Source organism: Nicotiana attenuata, chromosome 6 (genome assembly GCF_001879085.1).
Source record: "Nicotiana attenuata strain UT chromosome 6, NIATTr2, whole genome shotgun sequence".
Classification (NCBI taxonomy): Eukaryota; Viridiplantae; Streptophyta; class Magnoliopsida; order Solanales; family Solanaceae; genus Nicotiana; species Nicotiana attenuata.
This window is the reverse complement of record NC_031994.1, coordinates 47,273,557-47,281,990: the sequence shown is the minus strand read 5'-3', so window position 1 is coordinate 47,281,990 and position 8,434 is coordinate 47,273,557. Positions and strand designations below refer to the sequence as shown.

The 8,434-nt window shown below is 36.6% G+C and overlaps 1 non-coding gene across 1 annotated transcript; it reads right to left on the bottom strand.

The window, feature by feature from the left end:
• TRNAG-GCC lies at window positions 7,867-7,937 on the bottom strand. The gene has a single exon. It is a non-coding gene; the product is annotated as a tRNA-Gly (tRNA).

Sequence of the window (8,434 nt, the reverse complement as noted above, 5' to 3'; positions counted from 1 at the left end):
TGTGTTCAAGGCAGAAAATCAGAAAAGTAAAAAATCTGAAAAGCAGAACATAGAACAGAAATGTAAAAATATTCCGAGTCCACGAATTTCTTGTGTATCTTTAAGGTATTTAATTTTCTTACAATTGCTCAAGGTAATTGGATCAATTCCAGTGACAAATTCAAAACTTACAGGTTGTGGATTCTTATCTGATTATAGTATAAATTTCACCCATTGGAACTTTGTCACAGTGGATGCTTATGGCTACTTTATAGACTTTTTTGAGTATTATATATGGATAGATAAATAAAATAGTTTGTCCAAACACAATGGGTGTTGAAGCACCCATACCTTCAAGCATAGATCCGTCATTGATTAATTCCTCCGAGAATAAAATCGAAAACTATTATGTAATAGTGGAACTCTAAATTACAAAATTATGGCGAACTCAATTGACGTTACAAATCACACAATGTAAATGATTTTAGAAATATGCAAAAACTTTTGGAATTTTTGTTATATAAAATTTGAAACAATGAGTCAATGTATATTTATAAGCAATAAAAATGTGATATGATGAGGTACAATCCAAAAAGTGTTATCTAGCATGTTTGGCTAAGCTTCTCGGGAGCTAAATTTTTTAATTTTCTTTTTTGGAAATTTGATGTGTGTAAGCATTAAAATTTTATTGAATTCAAATCAATAAAATAATATGGACTATATTTTGAATATGCTAGTCAAATAAATATTATGGGCTAAAATTATTGGATTAATCATGTAAATCCAAGGGAAACTTACACAAATGTCCCATATAAATCTCAACTTACCAACATCTAGCCATTAGTCATAGACTTACCAAAACTAGCCAACAAAAATTGAAAACCCAAATAATAGGGTTCTTTCTATCAAAGAATCACATGCAAAAATCACCTTCCATATTTTTAAGCGTGATTAACAACATTAGATACAAGACGGAAAGGAAATTTCATGGACGGGGTAGCAAATAAGGTGATGAAATATAAAAATCTATACAATATTCCAAAAATCTAAACAAAACAGGAACTTTTTCAATGTGTATAGTTGAAATTCATTAAAAATATATAGATAAGTCAATATACAAAATTTGAGGAAGATTGGAGGTGATTTGGACTAGTTTTGTATCAAAATTCTTAGTTAAATCGAGTTCAAAAAAGTCTTCTGCGACATATGTATCAAACACGTATCACGCATGTATCTCACACACAGGTATACATGGATATATACGTGATACATAATTGATACAAATATGATACATATGTGATACACATATAATTTTTTTTTCATGTTCAGCTTTTACTTCGAATTTTCAATTCAAACCACCTCAAAACTTCACCAAATCATCCCAAAAATAAGATTCAAGCTCCTTAAGTTGTGCCCAATCTATTCTAATAACACCCACTCAAAACAAAGCAAAAATTGATATTTTTTTGCTACAAATAGCTAATTGGCTAATTGGCTAATATTAGTAATATTTTATCAATTGGCCAATTTTTGTAATGAGCTATTTATAAATGGACATGGCTGGTAATTTCCCTAAATCCAACACGTATGGGTTAAATAAAGAAGTCCAATCTATTTGGACTAGCCCATTTAATTGGACTAAAGTGATGAACCCTCTTCATTAGGCCCAAGATGCCATCTTCCTAAAGGCCCAGTTTGGTGCCACGTGTCAAATGACGTGGCGCGCCAAATCAAACGGAAGAGCCAATAGGATCGTGCCACGTGTCAAAATGACAAGGAATGTCAAATCACATTAGAAGGCCAATGAAATGGCGCCACATGTGCAAGTGACATGTTCTGGACAATCAAATGCGGCCATGTCACACTTCAATTTGATTGGTCGGAAAGAGTTTGTTCTTATCACAACTCCTCCCTTCTACAACTATAAATAGGGGTCTTCATAACCCATAAAAGACACCAGAAGTTACAACAAGAAGCAAGAAAGAACTCGTGGATCAACGCTGCAAATTCCTCCACAAGTTTCAAGCTTCAAGCAATCAAGTTCAAGCTTAAGAACGAAGAACAAATCAAGTTCAAGCTCAAGAACGAAGAACAAATCAAGGTCAAGTTCAAGCAATCAGGCTCAAGCTCAAGAACAAGATAATCGTTTGTGGCAACAACTACATATTCAAGATCAAGCTCAAAGGCCCTTGAATTTATTTACAATTGGAAAGAAGAATCAGAGGATTCATAGAGATTGTACACTCATATTATTTGAAATCAAATACTACGATTGTCGCAATATTTTCGGTCTCGATTATTTTCTTGATGCAAATTTATTGTCTACAGATTCTGGCACGCCCAATGGGACAATCTCTACCTCTCATCTCAACTTTTCAATCACCAAAGTTCAAGAACATTGAAATGGCTTCAAAGAAAATCAACTCCAGTTCAACTTCCACCAAGGCTGCTAATTCCAGGTTCTATGCCGATGTGGAAAGCATCCTCGATGTTAACTTTGGTAGCTTTGGACCAGTTACGAGGTACCTTGAAATTTCTGTCAAACAATTTGATTTTAAGTGGATTTCTCACCTACTCGATCTTCAAACTCTAGTGGTTCGTTCAGCCATCTCCGATCCAATGACATTGCTTGCTATCTGGAAAATGACAAAGCTAAGGCATGTGAATATAACCAAATTTTCCTTGGTATGGGAAGACGATGACCGGGCAGTTTTTGAACAATCTTCAACAACTATGCTAGAGAACTTGAAGACATTTGGCATGTGCTATACATATGTGGATGATATGAATCCAAGGTTCTGGTGGAGTTTCCCCAATCTTGAACGACTCCGCCTCAAAATTGAAAATGTACCTAGTCGTCCTTTGTTTCCCACACCGGAAATTCATACTCGCCTTCAATCTCTCGAACTTGAAGTCAAAAATGGCAGGAAAGGATACAATACTTCAGTTGGATGGGACAACTACTTTGTCTTCCCTTCAAATCTTAGGCGTTTGAGCATTCGCAACATGCATGTCACTAACGGAAAAGATAGTGTCAAACATTGCAAGATTGCGGATGCTTGAGAGTTCACATTAATAAGGGGATTCTGGAATCTGGACTACTATTGGGACGTCGGAGATGTCGTGTTCCCTGCACTCAGATACTTGACATTACGGATTCACGATTTGGCAGAATGGAATGTTTCAGAGGAATCCTTTCCCATGCTTGAAAAACTAGTTATCAAATCTTAATTATTGCCACCTTGAGGAGATCCCTCCTTGCTTTGTGGATGTTCCAACGCTCCAACTTATTGAAGTGCACGAAGACTGCGTGGAATCTCTTGGAGTTTCAGCTATGAATATTAAAAAGGAAATTGAAGAAACTACAGGATGTTACAGTCTCCAAGTTCGTATACTTGAGTAATTAAGCCACCAGTTCAGCACCTCTTTTTCCATTTGATCATACAGAAAACAGTTTTTATTAGCTTCTGCGTCTTGCATTATTATTTTTATCATAATAGTGAAAGTTGACATTTTGGGTGAATTTTATAAGTTTGGGTTGAAGTGGAATTTTTTATTATAGATGTCTGTTTGGGATTTCGAGACTCGGAATAGCTCCGTATGGACTATGGTGATTCTGGACTTAGGAGCGCATCCGGAAGTGGATTTGGAGGTCCGTAGGTCGTTATGGGGTCATTTGGCGAAAATTGGAAATTTGAAGTTTTTGGAAAGTTTGATCGAGGGTGGACTTTTTGATACGGGGTTCATATTCCAATTCCGAAAGTTGGAGTAGGCCTGTAATGTCATTTAAGACTTGCCCACAAAATTTGGCATCATTCCGAGTTGATTTGATAGGAATTGGACGTGTAGAACTATTTTTTGAAGTTTTTGAGTTCATGAGTTAATCCATGCGTTTTGGCATCCGATTCGTATTTTTTGTTGTTATTTCAGTGTTTCGATCGTGCGAGCGAGTTCGTATGATATTTTTAGACTTATGAGGGTGTTTGGTGTGGAGCCCCGAGGGCTCGGGTGAGTTTTGGACGTTCGGGAGAATGAGAAAACATCAGTTTTTGCTGGTGTTTCTTGGCAGCTATTGCAGGTCTCGCAAATGCGAGAATTTGTTCGCATTTGCGAACCTCGCATTTAAGAGGAACGGTTCGCAATTGTGAAGAAGCCTGAGCTGGGCAGTGTTCGCATTTGCGACACTTAGGTCGCATTTGCGACCTCAACAGTGCTTGCATTTGCGACGGTCGCATTTGCTACCTTGGCAGCATAAGCCCAGGTTTGCATTTGCGATGGATTTTTCGCATTTGCGACCTTCGCATTTTGCAAATGCGACATCTGAGACATGTGCACAACTTATTAAATGCGGGACTTAGGCCATTTAACTCAGTTTTTTTTCAACTCTTGGGCGATTTTTGGAGCTCTTGGAGGAGGGTTTTCACCTAGCACTTTGAGGTAAGTAATTTCTACACAACATGAGTTAAATACATAGATTACGGGTAGATTAACAAGTAAAAATTGGTGAAATCAAGGGCTTAGATGAAAACCTAGGTTTTTTATAACAAATGAGATTTAACCACGAAATTGGTTATGGAATTTAGTGAAAATCATATATTTGAGTTCAAGGGGTTATGGGTAACAACTTTCTTCAAAATTCGGAATCCGAGCACGTGGGCCCGGGGTGAATTTTGGGGATTCTTCAAATAGGCTTGGGAAATCACTTTGATAATTAGAATATGAACTTTTGAGCATGTATTGATTATTTTATATAATATTTGACTAGTGTCGAGTCGTTTGGCACCAAATTTGGAGGTTTGAGAACAACCTTGGACCGGAAGTAGGCTTTGAGACGAGGTAAGTCTCTTTTCTAACCTTGTAAGAGGGAATTAACCCCATAGGTGAATTAATTAATATGTGTTTCTATTTGTGGGTGCTGCGTACGAGGTGATGAGAGTCAGCTACTGATTATGCTATTGTCCGGGTAGTCTAGGACCGACATCATGTTATACTTGCAATATTTGCCCCTACTTGATAACTTAATTACTTAAGTCATATTGAAATTTGATAAAAGAGTTGTAAAAGGTTAAATTTCACTTACTTGAAGTTGTAAATGGGATGCTTGACTGTTATTGAAAATTGTGTTTCCTTGAAGTATTTTCTATTTGTGGAGCGGGTCGAATGCCTCGGTGGTAGATAGATGCATCTGTGGTTCGTGCCGTTCGACCCTCGGCAGTGCACAATCTAAATATTCTTATGTTGGATCGGGCAGTACGACCTCGACATAATTTGCGCATGATAAATCTTTAGAACTATTCATAATTGATATTGCTTAAATGCTTTGAGATACAAACTGTTAAATGATGAAAATAAACTTGGGACTTAATATTTGTGAAAGGAGTATTTACTACTTCCTGTTATTGAGTTTTCTGTATTATTCATGTAATCCATGCTCAGTATATAATTTTGATATATTATTGTTAGCCCATAGTAAGTGTCAAAGTCGACCCCTCGTCAATACTTCTTTGAGGTTAGACTGGATACTTACTGGGTACATGTTGTTTATGTACTCACGCTACACTTCTTTACTTAAATGTGCAGGATCTGAGGCAGGTGCATCTGGGTATCAGTCCGGTGCGCACGCTTGACTCTTGGTACGAGACTACACGGTGAGCTGCCTTTCCGAGCCGTTCTGCAGCAGCCGAAGTCTTTCCGTTGTTATTGTTCTGTCTATTTTATTTCAGACAGTAGAGGATCTTTTGCATATTCTACTAGTAGCCCATACTCTTGTGACACCAGGTCTTGGCACACACACTAGTAGACTCGTGGTTTTGGTTTTTATTGCATGATTATGATTGCACTCAGTTGCTTTCGTGTTATTTATTTAAAATCTATTATTTTTTAAATCTTTTTAATTTAACGAAAGTTTAACCCCTTGGAAAAATTTATTTAAAATGAGGAAATCACGTGGCTAGTTCACAGTTGGCTTGCCTAGCAGAGGCGTTAGGCGCTATCACAACTTATTTTATAATTGGGTCGTGACATGCACGTAGCAACATAAAACGCATAGCTAATTATTAATTTAAGCGAAATTTCAAGAGTTCTCTTCGTTATTGTTCGGCACTAATTTAGGAAACGGAAAAAGGGCCAAATATGTCCCCGGTACTATCGAAAATAGTTTAAATATACCCTTTGTTATACTATCTGGTTATATAAGACCCTACCATTATACTATAAAACAAATATACCCTTATTTTTAACGGAGTGCCACGTGGCTTCACCATATTAAATTGACCCATTCCTTTCTTTTTTTAACCCGGTTCACTTGCAAAAAATACTACCCGACCCAAAGTCCATCCCCATTGCTTCTCTCTCTCTCTCTCTCCTCTTTTCCTCCTCTCTTCTCCTCACCTTACTGTAATGACCATGGCTGGAATCTCCACCGACGAACTAGCCGTAAATCATGGAGAACCTTTAAATTTGTCACCTCACACCTTCTCTTCGTTTTCTCTACACCTATATATACATTTATAAACAGATCTGGAGAAATACATAAAAGAGGTCGGAGATCTGAAAGTTTTGGGTCTGGATTTTATTGGATCTGGCCGGAATACATTTTTCTCCAAGTCATCTACTTTCCTTTTTGATATTTTCCTTTTATTTTACGGATCCGGAAGAGAGACGAAATAGATAGCCGAAACTCCGACCTCGGTGTTTGGTCAGAATCTCGCCGAAGAAATTCCGGCGACCTTTGTGCAGATGTTCCCTATGTTCGTTGCTCCATTGTCTAACGCCTTTGTAGCAGCGTCTCAGGCGACTTTTATTGTCTATCTGATGGTTAGTTCATTTTTCAAAACCAAAATTTTGGGTTGTGGTATCAAATTAATCTAACTGGTTTTGGGATTAGATTTTAATTTGGAAATCTGCCAGAATCTTGATATCCAAACTTATTAAATTGCTAGAGAAATTGCAATTTTTTATTATTGCCATGGTCTCATCGACAGTGTTGGTATTGCTTCATCGGGTTTTACTAACTTTGTATGGTTTGTTTTGATGTTTCTATATAAACCATTTTTTACGGTTCCGGCAAACCTCCAATAATTTATGCACAATTCTTTATTTCTTGTTTTGTCACTAACAAGTAAACTTTGGGTCGTAGTATTTTTTGCAAGTGATGTAGTGAACCGGGTAAAAAAAAAGGAATGGGTCAATTTAATCTGGTGAAGCCACGTGGCACTCCGTTAAAAATAAGGGTATATTTGTTGTATAGTATAACGGCAAGGTCTTATATAACCAGATAGTATAACGAAGGGTATATTTAAACTATTTTCGATAGTACAAGGACATATTTGACCCTTTTCCGTTTAGGAAATTGTGTCCGCTAAAAGAGAAGAATTGTAACCGCTTTGGACTTTTTTAAGGAATTGAATGTTCTGAATTTTTTTGGAACGTGATTCTTAGTCCATATAATTTGTAGCTTCCTGGTAAGAATGTATTTATTTAGCTGCCTCTTGTAATACCTACTGATGCTAAGTATCTGGAAAATTTCTTAAATACTGACTACTTATATTTTTTTCTCGTAGTGTACTACTTTCCAAAGAATATATTACTGCTCTAGTAATTTAACTAAGGAACTCACCCTTCGGATCAAACAACCTGGATATGGTACAAACACTTTGTTAGTAAGTTGAAGAAGAAAATGTACTTTGTAATTTCTTTATACTATTGAAAATGATAAAATGCTGGAACAAACAATTTGCAGTTAGACAAATGAAAAAGTTAAGAGAGAAAGAAACCAAGCAAAAATAAAAAAGGAGGCTCAGATGCGCCTGTTATATCGTCTGGTATCAGACTCGGTGAAGACCCAAATTCTCACCTGTGGCACATTAATCATCACAGCACTCGGAATGCACCAGCCGGGAATCGAACCCGGGTCTGTACCGTGGCAGGGTACTATTCTACCACTAGACCACTGGTGCTTGTTGGCCTACCTCCGTCGATTGACCTGTTAGTAGAACGCAAAGACAAAATGAAAATGTAAGTTATTATTTCAGTAAACACAATGTGGAATGGAATAAGTATTTGGTTGGAGATAGCTTGGAAAAGAAAGTATGTCGTTTTCTAATTGATAAAGAGTAATAATTAGGTTATAAAATTAATTTGTTTGACAAGTAGGTTATAAAATGTTTAATTTACAGATTTATCGGTTCAACTGAACCCAACATTTTGACACGGAACTTTTATATATATATATATATATGCGGATAAATTACTAAAATTTCAAAATAACTTTGAAATCATAATCATGAAATTGCAATGGATTAATCGGTAAGAACATAAAGATTGCACCCATCATATTTAAACCCTGGATCCACCTCCGGTTCTGAAATATCTTAATTTCAGGTGGATGGAATTTCCAGACAGGAGTTATTTGCTCAGATAGACTTAATTGAAGCTATTTGACCTGCAAGATGTT